The 12,732-nt window shown below is 42.6% G+C and overlaps 1 protein-coding gene across 2 annotated transcripts in view; it reads left to right on the forward strand.

Moving 5' to 3' along the window:
- The window catches only part of SMAD3 (SMAD family member 3), a 106,479-nt gene that overhangs the window by 16,262 nt on the left and 77,485 nt on the right, over positions 1–12,732 (forward strand). The window contains exon 1 of one of the 2 annotated variants that reach the window (XM_066592929.1): positions 6,163–6,245. The exons of the other annotated variant lie outside the window; for it this stretch is intronic. The gene's annotated coding sequence lies outside the window, so the exon portion shown is untranslated. Of the gene's footprint in view, positions 1–6,162; positions 6,246–12,732 lie in introns of those variants that run through there. 2 annotated transcript variants of the gene reach the window in all.

Genomic DNA, 12,732 nt, shown 5'->3' on the forward strand with positions numbered 1-12,732 from the left:
TCAGTGGAAGTTGGAAAATGCCAATGTTGGCGCACCGCATGGAGGTTTTATATCTCACAAGTAATAGGCTGGACAAAACTTCTTCATGCTTAAATGATATCCGGAAAATGAACTGTAACTTGAGCCGCTCATGCATCAAAATGTCACACTCCCTAAAGGGGACAAAAATGGTATACCATAGAAATGAATGTAAAAGGAGATAAGTGAAAAAGGCCCCAGAAAAACCCCTTTTAACCCTTTGCAATCCAATTTTGGATTCAGGGTTTCCTAGGGGTTTTTCGCTTTCTGCCATTATACAATGGCGCCATCTGCTGGCTAGAGCCAGTACTGCGGTATGGGACATGCTGGAGAGGCCCCCCGACAACAGAGCGGCCAGTAATATAATATACAGTAAGAATACCCTGCTGGACGTCTTCCGACATCGGAGCTGTACAGCCTTCAATCAGAATGTCTGAAGACGTCAGACAGTGGATTGGAAAGGGTTAAAGGTTTGTTCAGGATTAGAAATACACTGCTAATTTCTTGCAGTAACAGCGCCACATTTATCTCCAGGTTGTGTGTGGTATTGCCGCACAGTTTCTTTCTGTGGACCAGAACTGCAATACCTGACACAACCCGTTGACACGAGTGGTGCTGTTTTAGAAGAAAGTAGTCATGTTTGTATAATCGGTAACTTTTATTGAGGATGAATATGACACGACACTGCAGGATCGGGGGAACGGGCGAGTATGAAAAGAGGCTCTCCTGACTTTACCTCCTCGAAACCATAGGCACCATAACTTAGTTTATAGTGTTTATAGTCAATGACAGGTTCCCTTTAACCGAAGTGAAATGCTGATGTAGATGGAGTGAGTCAACGTGATGCTCTCTGGTGTTTACAGCCACTTGTAGATTTCCTCATGCTACTACAGGGCGAAACCTTCTTTGCTATAATTCTCACTTGTTTTTATGCTGACACTTTATAACTCTGATGTCATTTCGACCAGCTCTCCTAAAAAGCATGAAATGGAAAAGTATAGTAGAAAGTCATGTGACCATTAAACGTTATAAGAACACACTGTGTTGCAAAATTAGTGGCACTAAGTCACATCAACACTCTTTCTACCAATTGTTGCATGACAATCGCACCCCACTATAGAGTGGTATCCCTTTAACGGATGAACGCTGTTAAAAAGCTCACAATGCATCTTTTAAATGAATGCCAGTAGCAGATTCCATACAAATACGGGAAATGGTACAATACCTCTGCAATGCCGCCTATTGGATGGCAGCATTCCTTCAAATCAATGCTTGACCCTTTATACAGGTCCGTAGAGCAATGATTGGGAATTGAGAACCAAGCCAGAATCCATACCCCTTGCCCCTCATTAGGAGGATCCTGGCTTGGCTAGTGAGAGGCCTATGACGTGGGTCAGGAGGGGTAGCATCACTCCTTAAGGCTTGCTTCTTAATTCCCAATCCTTGCTCTACAGACCTGTATAAAGAGTTAAGCATTGATTTGAAGGAATGCTGCCATCCAATAGGCGGTGCTGCAGAGCTATTGTTCCATCTTCCTTATTTGCATATTTCCTAGAGGAGCATGAATGGCCTTATAAGTCCCCTCACTCGCCTTCTTGGTGCTCTCCGTAAGGAGTGATGATACCACTCCCGATCCAGATTCCATACAGTGATATCCATCTCACTATAATACATTTACGGGCCTGGTCACGTCTTGTTGTTGGCTCTGTCCGGTGATCCTGCCAGGTTCCGTTCTGCGGTTCCGTTTTTGGCATCTTAAACTTATACCCTTTCTGTCATTCCGGCACAAATGAACAGAAACCTGCCGAAACGGAGATCTACTGATGCCGATTCAGCATTTTTCTATAATGCCCTAGATACGTTTCATCCAGGGGTTCCTTTTTCAGGATTTTAAACCTGCACTATGACGGAACCCCCTGGATGTAGCTAATAATGAGATGTGAACAGGCTTTAATGGATCTATTTATTCATTTTTTTAAATTCTGCATTTGGATGGAATGGCACCATTTGCTGTTGTAATCCATAAAACGGAAAAAATGTATTTCTGACAGATATCTGCCAAAGAGAAGCGTTTGGGGGCCCATGAATCCGTTTGATGTACGCGTTGGAAGCCTTGAATAGGACAGAGCTCGCTCTACCATTCCAGGACCCTGCACGATGTACAAAGCTGTGCTAGTCCCGAACAGAGCGGCTCTGTTGGGCTATAGTTGATCTGACACCGATGAGCTCTCCTGATGATAGGTCATTAGAATCGTTCCGGTAAACCCCTGATATCCATGTGACGATGCACACACAGGGCTAGTATTGATGGAAGGCCTCTGAAAACCAAAGTAGCGTCCTGCCTGCAGCAAGAATGATGGTTTCTCTTCATTCTTGTGGCTGTGGAAGAACAGTGGTGGTTAAACATTTTTTCCTTTCTTTCCTCTCTTGTTTTTTTCTTTCCTTCTCTTCTTTCCTCTAAAATAGAAAAGAAACCACATAGTAATTAATAGTTTCCTAAGGTTTTGTGTCTACAGGATCTATGTAGATTAACCCATCTCCATGGTAACAGACTGCAGACAAACACTGTAGTCTGATGCTGCAGTCATACTCTCTTCTCCCTGACCCCCACTTCTTAGTAATACATAGGTGAGCAAGAAGTGACTATGGCTACAGGATTAGACTGCACAGACAATAGGAAATCTTTAATTGAGACTATTTGCAAATTTGTTTCATTTTTTTTAATGTACTGGAGCAATAAAAAAAAATAGTTCTTAAAAACAATATGGGCTTTAAGGGAAATGCATTACCTGTTTTGTTAATGTAATTTATTTATTTTTTACAAATTAAAACCAAATAGTGAAACATTATTCCATTTTTCTATTGTTTTTATTTTCTGACTGTGCAATTTTTTAAAAATTCTACTGCCAGTACATGACTAAGGGGGCGGCCATCTTGCCTGATTTGCAGTTAGCAGCATTTAGAGAGATGGGCCGTAGACGCAATATATAAGAGTGGGGCCATTGACTGTTATGGGAGACTGTTGTAGGCATGTTCTGTAACATGTGCAGACGTCATTGTGCAGGGAGGGGGAGGAGGTGAGTTGTGATGATCACCTATTGTGAATGGTGGATCCTGTGTTGTTTATAAAGAGGTGTCGCCTTTGATTATAGTCCTGCCTGTGATGATAATGAGATGACTGCTGAAAAGTTTTCTCTACAGAATAGGAAATATCAGACCGTTATTAGGCTTAGTGGCCAGTGTGAAAAGTGCAGGATTTTTTGAAATCTAGATTAAAAATTAAGAAAAGAAAGCACACAAAATTCTTTAAATCTGTTTAGCATACAAACTTGATTTATACAATTAGTACTTTTGATTTAGACCTGATTTTGCCTAAATAAAAATGCATACAAAATAGAGCATTGTGAACTATGCTGCATGTGATATTGGTGATAAAAAGTATTTGTTAGATAAGTAAATGCTACTAAATCTTTTTTTCTTTACTGCTGTCATGGCAATCACTTGATTGCTATGGGTCCTGCCTCTGAAGATAAAGATATAGCGCTGCGGAATAAGTTGGCGCTATACAAATAAAGATTATTATTATTATTATTATTATATAGCATACAGCCATGCATTTCCCCTGTAGCAGCCCCTGTAGGAGAAATGTAGTATTGCAATGGGCCCATTCCGAAGGTCAAATGATTGTGTAATCTATGCCGGTCTGTGTAATCTAGGCCCCGTCTGCTTGAGTTCCTTCTTAACAGACCCTTATGCAAGAGGGTCTGGCCTTAAAGGCAAACCCGTGAGCGCTATTGAAGGGATGTTGTCTGTTAACCAGAACCCCTTTAAACGGATGTTCTGGTTGCTGCTTAGAAATGTTATCTTTTTGTATGAAGAAAAGTTGTACAAGTTTGCAATATAGCTTCTGTATTCATTTTTCATGACTATCAAGATCTTTCATTCAGTAGGAACTCTCATTCTTTACTTGCAGGGTTTAAAAAGCTGCCTTGGCCATGTGATGGACACAGCGGTGCATGGCTTCCTGCAGTTACTGTACAGATATCGGGAGCCATGTGCTATGTGTCTATCACATGACCAGGACAGATCTCTATTCCCTGGAAGCGAACAATGAAAGTTCATACTTAATGACAACTAGTTGAGATCTTGAAAACCTTAAAGAAAATAATGCAAAAAATATATTAGAAAATTCTATAACTTTTTGACTATACAAAAAAAAAGCGTGTGTTTGCAGAAACCCGAATACTCTTTTAACCTAAGCATGTTTTTGGGTGAAGCTGGAATACGTAGAGGAAGTCAAGGTCAACAACGAGCAAATCGAAGTGGTTAATGGTTTTGTATTCCTTGGGTCCTTCATCTATCATAGTGGCAGCTCGACAGATGAGATAAAGCACGGGGGCGTACGGCCATTGTGAGCATGGACCCAATATGGAAGTTCAAGGATGTCTCATTTACCATCAAATTAAGGTTAATCACAGCCATTCCTGATTGCGCCATATGGCTGTGAGATGTAGACATTGAGGATCGCAGACAGAAGAATTGACACTTTTGAGCTATGGTGTTGGTGAAAACACAGCTGGACAGCTAGGGTCACCAACAAAGCTCTCCTGGACCGTATCAAGCCAGACATGTCCCTGGAAGGCAAGATCACGGGACGGAGACTGACTTACTTTGGACCAGTGATAAGGGAGAATTCACTGGAAAAAGAGATACTACAGTCAAACCTCTAATTTAGTTGGTAATCCGTCTGAAAGCAATCGGCTAAACTTGAAACCATTGAAACTTGAGGCAATTATTTCCATAGGAATCAATGTAAATCCAATTAATTCGTTTTTGTACAGCGTTTAACTATGCTTTTTCAGCGCAGCGCTAAACGCTGTACAACGCTCCCATTCATTTAAATGGGGTTGCTCACACAAGCGTTTTCGGCCCTGCGTCGCCCATTGAAATGAATGGGCACGGTTTCAGTGCTACCTAAAATGCGGCACAACTTGGTACTGTGTGTTTGGCAGCACTAAACGCCCTAGCTACACTGCCTGAGAGGGGGAAAAAAATCAATATACTCACATAGCAGATGCCATTGGTGTCCCGGGGGTACGGGCTTGTCATTTATTGTCAAAAATCAATATACTCGCCTAGCAGGTGCTGTTGGTGTCCCGGAGGCTTGTTAAGTTGGCAGAGCATCTTGCTAGTGACGGGGATTGAAATCCCCTGTATCCAGCAAGAGATAACTCTGATTGGCTGAGTCGGCTGAGTGACAGCCCACTCAGCCAATCACAGCCAGTGCTGGATGCTCCAATCACAGCCATTTATCTATGAATGACTGTGATTGGAGCAATCCATGAATGTCTGTGAAGCCACACGGGCCGGTGGCGAAACTGGAAGCAAGCGACAAAAGAAGAGGCAAGATCCTGCACTGAAGAATCGTCGAAACTGGAAACCGGAGAAAGACAAGGGCAACGACTGTAGAGGTATTACTGTACTTGGAATAGTCAGTGGTAAAAAGAAACAGGCAAGACTAAGGGCATGTTGGCAGGACACCATCAAGAAGGACACGGGAATGGACATCAGGCAACTGAAAGCAGCCATAGAGAAGCACGAAGAAAACTGTCCTTCAGAGTATCCAAGAGCCTGACATAGCTGAACGGATAAACTTATGGAATTGAATAGTTAATACATATAAACTCCATGTAGATGATACTGTGGGTGAACCCAAACCCAGGACCCTCGTGCAGCCACCGAGTCACCCAGCTGAAATATCACATATTTGACAAGCCGGGCATCTAGAATTGACATTTTTGACAAAAGAAGACAACTGGAGGATATACTTTTACCGGACGTTCTCTTATTTTATACTCTCTAGTGGAATATTTGTTCTTTTTAAAGGGTTACTGCTCCTAATTCCAGAAAAGCACAATCAATACATTTGTTCCTTGCAATCCATCCCAATCCTTCTGGGTTGAGTAAGATTAGGTGGCGAGCAGACAGCAGCAGGGTGAGAGCTCCAGGCATTAATACAATTAGTCTGAGGAGGCGGCTGCTTACAGTAATAGGCGGCACTTGCAGGTATCACATTGCTGCAGACCGTTTATTCAATCTCCACTCAAGAACAGCGGGGATCTCACTGTTCCAGCTTAACCCTTTGCGTCCTTCAAAAAGTTTCCATGCACAAAAGAAGGGCTTCTCCTTTATTGGATATGTGGCAGCTCTTTCTGGCAGTATTCCAGGTGTTGTATAACCGGTTTCTGATACGCTTCAGCCTTTCTTTATGAAATATAGGCTGTGGAAATTGTGGAGGATATGTTGTACTCTCTCATTAGACTTGCTTTTGTTTGTAAATATAGGTAGAATTTTTTAATATTTTTTTTTTTTTCATTTTTAGTTAATGGGAAGGATACTAGACGAGAACAATATTATCTGCTGGATGTAATGATATACAATTCTTTATTGTGATGTTGTACATTGTATTATGGGGTGTTTAGTGCATCTATTGCTTATTATTCACATGGTGCTGGGAAAGCATTGCAAGAACACAAGTAAAGTTTTAGTATTAGTATTTTGGGAATTTTCTGGCTGGGTTCACACAGAACGTTTTTTTTTTTTTTTACTTCTCTTGGCTCTTGTCGCCAGTGGTGTATTATATCACATGCCACAGCAGCCAGGTGTGTAGTGTTAGGGCCAATTCAGAAGGCCAATTTTTCTGACCACGTGCTGTTTGCGTATTTCACGGACAGCACTCGAACCCATTAGAGCCAATTAGGCAATTCATGTGAGTTTTTTTTTTCACATCTGCGTGAAAAAACTCTCAGCTTGCCCGATTCACGGACCAAAATCGTACACGCAATGTCCACTACCTGCAGTATCGGATAGCCGCAGACTGATGTGTGTTCTGTCCGACACAAGTTGCACCCAAGAATCTTGCGCAGTCAGCCTAAGGGCTCATGCAAACGACTGTGTTTTTTTTACCGGGTGCGTTGCACGGACACGTTATATACGGTGAATGGAGTTAACGAAAGTCAACAGACCTTCATTGATCCATGCACATTGGCGTGTGGCAACTGCGTATCCAAAGAAGTAAATCGCAGCATGCTGTATTTCTCTGCTTACCACGCAGCGTGAGCCCTATACACTTGTATGGGCTGCATATGATACGCTGTCCATACTCAATACATTGTACATGGGCAGCGTTTCCATAGCAACCCTGCTATAAACAAAGAATAAAAAAAAATTACACCGTGCATGTCCGTGTGTGTGTGATTCGCAAGCATGGGCAATGTAATTTCATTTCATTTCATTTTTTTTAATGTGCAAGTGATTCGCGGGCATGCGCAGTGCCATATGCAACCCTATGCTGTCTCTGCCGACTCTCTGGCAACAGACATATGGCTGCTGAATGTGTAAAACGCTGCAGGAAGACCCACAGTGTTTTACGCATACAGCTGTGGGCGAAAGCCCTTAGGCCTCATGTCCACGGGTAAAAGAAGAATTAAAATCCGCAGCGGATCACCCGCATGCGGATCCGCGCCCCATTGGAATGCATTGACCACCCGCGGGTAGATAAATACCCGCGGATGGTCAATAAAAGTGAATTTAAAAAATTCTGGAGCATGAAAAAAAAATCGCATGCTCCATTTAGGTGCGGATCTCCCGAGGGGACGGCTCCCGCAGGCTTCTATTGAAGCCTATGGAAGCCGTCCGGATCTGCAGGAGACCCGCGCCTGAATTAAATTCACCTGCTTCGGTCGATGCAGATCTTCCTTCCTTCGCGGCAGGATCTTCTTTCTTCGGCCCGGCGGATGTGCCCGGCGCATGCGCGCGGCACGCAGCCGGCGTGCCGCGCACATCCGCCGGGCCGAAGAAAGAAGATCCGGACACGAAGAAGGGAAGACCTGCACGGCCCGCAGCAGGTGAGTTTATTCTTATTTTCAGCCCTCATGTCCGCGGGGCTGGAGGGACCCGCTGCGGATTCTCCATGGAGAATCCGCAGTGGGCCTGATTTTCCCCGTGGACATGAGGCCTTAATCAATGGAAAGTTACGGAATTCCTGTTTACATAGTAGAGTTTTTTTTCCCCCCTGTGCAGTTTATTAGAGCATGCCTTATTTAATGTAGCTTGCTAGTTGTGTTTTGTGGGCCATCTTTAGAACTGCGGTGTAAATGGCATAGGGGGCTCAAGTGTATACAAAAAAAAAAGTTGGAAAACCCCCTTTAAGGCCTGTGAAATCATGGTGCGTCCTTGGATATATAGTAGTGAAGAGGAGCGCCGAGCTGCACAAGCGGAGAGAATGAGACAACGGAGCCTCCACATTGGTTTGCCTTGGGTATTCTGTGCATTCAAAATAGCTGATGCCTTTGCATTATAACTATTATTTCCACCGAATTACTTTCCTGAGCATGAATATAATATAAATATTGTAGTCGTCGTCCTGGGACAGGCTTTCTAGTAACCTTCTCATAGGTATCTGCATTGTGCTGTTCCTTTGTTATTTCGCCTGAATGGTTCTGAATAGATTAGTAACACCCAGTTGCCATTCTCCTTGTGAGGGTGTGTGCCTGGACAATGTCACACTGTGGGAATTCCCTGCAACTGGTAACACCCAGATGTCAATTTATTCATAACTTTCTAGGAGGAATAATGGAAGGATGGCACCACAGAGCGAGTTCTAAGAAAAGATTCCTTGCACCACATTTACGACCTCTTTTAGACACTTTTTAGCCACTTTTGGGGCAGCATTTGAAAGTGGGCATGGCTAAACTAGAAAAAGACTGTGGCCTAAAAACAACATCATGCGCCCAAATTTCAGGGTTAAAACTGGTGTAAAGTAAGCCAACTAATTGGTGGTATAGAAGGTAGACCAAAATGGTTAAAGGTACACAGGATGACTATGGGCCAAGGAATTCAAGCAATAGTTGTTTAGTGTTAACACGGCCATCAACAGCGTGATGAGCAGTAAGTCGTTTTATTACACTTTGCCCCCCCCCCCCCCCCAAATAGTTGGTGGTTGATTAAAAGGCGATTGGTTTAAAATAGATCTTCTCTTTGAATGATCTCTTGGTGAACAGTCCTCCCCCTGTGTGAAAGCAGATGAACAATTTGTTCGTACCCTTCCACAACTTTTCTAAGCAACTGTTTGAAGGATAGTTGCTCCATGCAGAGGTGCCTCAAGGATACATACATTAGATTTATTATTTAGTGTGAGTCACTGATTAAATTTGGCATACTTTAAGGCTGTCTAAGTTTACACTGTCTGACTGGTAGATGACAGGATTAGTAAATCTGCCCCATTGTTTCTGTAGTACTAGAAAATGATTGGCTATGATGACCGATTTAAATTAAGGCTATTGATCAAAACAGTTTGTTCATTCTTCTCAACTTCGCAAAGCATTGGCCTCCTTTATCAAAACTGTCTACCAGGAAAACTGTCTTTGTTGCAAATGGCAACCAATCAGAGCTTGGCCTTTATTTTTCTAGAGCAGTTTGGTTGCAACAAAGACAGTTTTACTATAAGATAGTTTTAATAAATGAGGCCCAAAGCTTCAAGTCAGAAAAAAAAAGTTGCCTGTATTATAGGAAATATTTTTGTTCTTTCCTGTTCAAGCAAAAACTATACTCAAAACATAAACTTTATGGCTCAGTGATTGGGTATTATTGTTGGGTATTATTGTATCTTCCATACTTCCGGTGGTGACAAGATACAATAATACCAGTGATTGTTTTTGTCATGAAGTATATGTGCATCTCATTCAGGAAAAGTATTTATTTAAAGGTGTTTTTAAGCTTTCTTCACACCTCCGTTCAGAGGTTTCATCTGAGCTACCTTTCATAAATGCCAAAAAAAACTCAGCCACCATGATGGATGGAATCCATTATAGCCAGTGGACAGACTAGGGTAGATAAAAGAAAGGAGTGGAGCTATCCCAGTGGAAGGTGAACATTGTAAAAAGATCTGTGATGGAGGGATATTCCTTAGACATGGGATCAAAGGCCAAGTCTATATGTGAAGTGCAGCCAACCCAGCTACGTCTAACCCAATACGGGTGAATGTGTCCATAATAGAACCAACAACGTAGATGAAAAACTGGGATTAAAGCACAAACCGGTAATAAATATGCGGATATGGAGAGGTTATCTAAACTTCTCTAATCTTTTTTAGTATAACCAGCTTATAAACCGCGTTTTGAGGCAATAAAATACCCCTTCCTCAGTTACGTTGGGAACACACGACAGATATGGCTTACCAAATCTGGATGTATATTGTAGAAGAAACCACAATACATGTCCAGACTCTGCAAGCCATATCTGTTGTGTGTTCCCAGCGTAAAATAAGGAAGCTGTATTTTATTGCCTCGAAAAGCATTTTAGAAGCTGGTTATACTGAAAAAAAAACAGAAGTTGAGCTGATAACCCCTCCATATCCGCATGTTTCTTGCGTTGCTCCTTAATCCCATTATTTTTATCCACATTGTCAGTTCTTTTATAGCCAGTGGATTCTGTTGAGCGCCGTTGGGGTATGCCATTTGACCCATCCAGTGTGTCATGAACTGATCCATCATTCCTTTTACTGTGTGCAGGTGACCTGAGAGCCTTTACCCAGATGACATCCCAGTTTGTCTGAATATTTACCTTTTGTGGGCAGCATGCATACAAGCATCATCCATTGTTTCGATCCTTGACTCATCAGAGAAGCACGCTGTTTCTCAATCTTCAGAGCTCCAATTCTTAAAGACCTTTCACATAGGACATAGATATCCTCACCAAAATCAGCAGGTCTAAATGCGGATTTTGATGCAGATTTGAGCCATTTTCAATTCCACATCACAATTCACATGTTCGACATGCTAATTTTGGTGCAGAATTTTCCTCCCAATGGTAAATTCCACTGCCTATTCCGTCCCATGTGAAAGGTCCTTTAAAATGCTTGGCAGAACTAAGGTGTTTAGCCTTCATTTGTGAAGTCAAAAACTGCTTCTCCCTTGATCAGTGAAGCTTGGCAACCAGCATTGTACGGCCTCCTCCTCCTCTCAGTCCTACGGCTTAACTTGACACCACTTTGTTCCATTTGCAGCTTCAAAGATTTGGAGTGTGCCTTCTGATTTTTTTTTTTCACTTTCTTTTTTGCGGCACAGTTATAAAAGTAATCGGTCATCCCTAGGGCTGGTAATTAATTTCCTTCCACAACACCCCCTTTCTTTTCACCGCCAAGTCCTGACCCAAATGTCGTTGCTTTTTGTTAACTGATTTACAAACATCTTCCTACCTATTTCAGACTGGGTCATTGTACTATTTTGAAGCATCACTTAAATTTTTCCCATGTTTTCGTCCATTTTTGTAAAAGCTCCAACAACTCATCAACAATATTGTACAGTAGATTACTAGACCAGCACAACACGAAGGGGCAGATCCTGTGCATGCACAGTAGTGTTTCACTGCCTAGATTCAATGCACAGACTATACTGTAGCGACTGTGCTTGCCGTAGCGCCCATAATATTTTCAACCAATTACATGCTTTTACAACAACCTACAAATAAAACATAATGTATAGCAATACAAAATTTAGGATTATGCTATTAATTTGGCCAGTACTGTAAGGCCGGACTCACACAACCGGATGAGATTCCGCATGCGGGAGGCCCACAGTGGTGCAGGCTGTAAGCTTGGCTGGTGATCCTGCGTATGGCACTAAACAGTCATGCACAGTACAGGTTTTTTTTGGCTGATGTGCTGTGATGACCCCTCTGAAGTCATGCATATATTGCCCCAAGAGGTTGTAGGCTGGTGCATGCGCAAATCATCTGACCCTTTTGTGGGTATATTCATTGCACTTATCTGCGCGTGCATAAATAATCCACTTCCGGGAGGTGACTGCAATGATCAGTGGACTCCAACCTCATCCACATCACAACACGAGGAGGGATGTACTTACAAAGCAGAATCTGGTCAGCAGAGATGGTCAGACTTGCCTACTGGACCAGTCTTCTTCCTCGTGTGGCGCAGAGTGCTAAGACAGCAGAAATGCAGTCTTAGCTCTCGGTCACGACCTAAAGGTTGTGAGCTCAATCCCAGCATGGTTCAGGTAGCCAGCTCAAAGTTGACTCAGCCTTCCATCCCTCCGAGGTCGGTAAAATGAGTACCCAGCTTGGTGGGGGGGGGGTGTAATAAATAAAGTACCTGAAAGCACTGCGGGATAAGCTGGTGCTATACAAATAACAAGATTTATTTATTTTGTTTCCTTGTGGCATGGCAACATTTCCTTCAGATGTATCTTCATCAGCCATTGCAAAATACATTTTGGAAACGGTGTTACTTCACTATTCTTTCACTGTAGGTAATTTACATAGTAACATGCTATGTAAGGACGCCTACCCACTTGCGTTGCCGATTTTCGCGTGTGAAAAACGCGGCGTTTTCGCGCCTTTTCCGTGTGTTTTTCGCAGCGTTTTTTGCAGCCCTCCATTGACAATCATGGGTGCATTAAGAGAAAAATAAGGAGACATATGCAACTGACAGTTCCTATGTGAAAAAACCCCACGAAACGGAAAAAAAAACCCAGATGGACAAGAACACATTCTATACTAATTGCTCTTGAGAAAAAACGCAAAACATCACAGGAAAAAAAATCGCCAGTGGGTAGGCGCCCTAACCTACCCACTGGCGTTGCCGATTTTTGTGCGTGAAAAACGCAGCGTTTTCCGCGGTGTTTTTTGCATGTTTTT

The sequence above is a fragment of the Eleutherodactylus coqui genome, chromosome 2 (genome assembly GCF_035609145.1).
Source record: "Eleutherodactylus coqui strain aEleCoq1 chromosome 2, aEleCoq1.hap1, whole genome shotgun sequence".
In the NCBI taxonomy this organism is placed as follows: domain Eukaryota; kingdom Metazoa; phylum Chordata; class Amphibia; order Anura; family Eleutherodactylidae; genus Eleutherodactylus; species Eleutherodactylus coqui.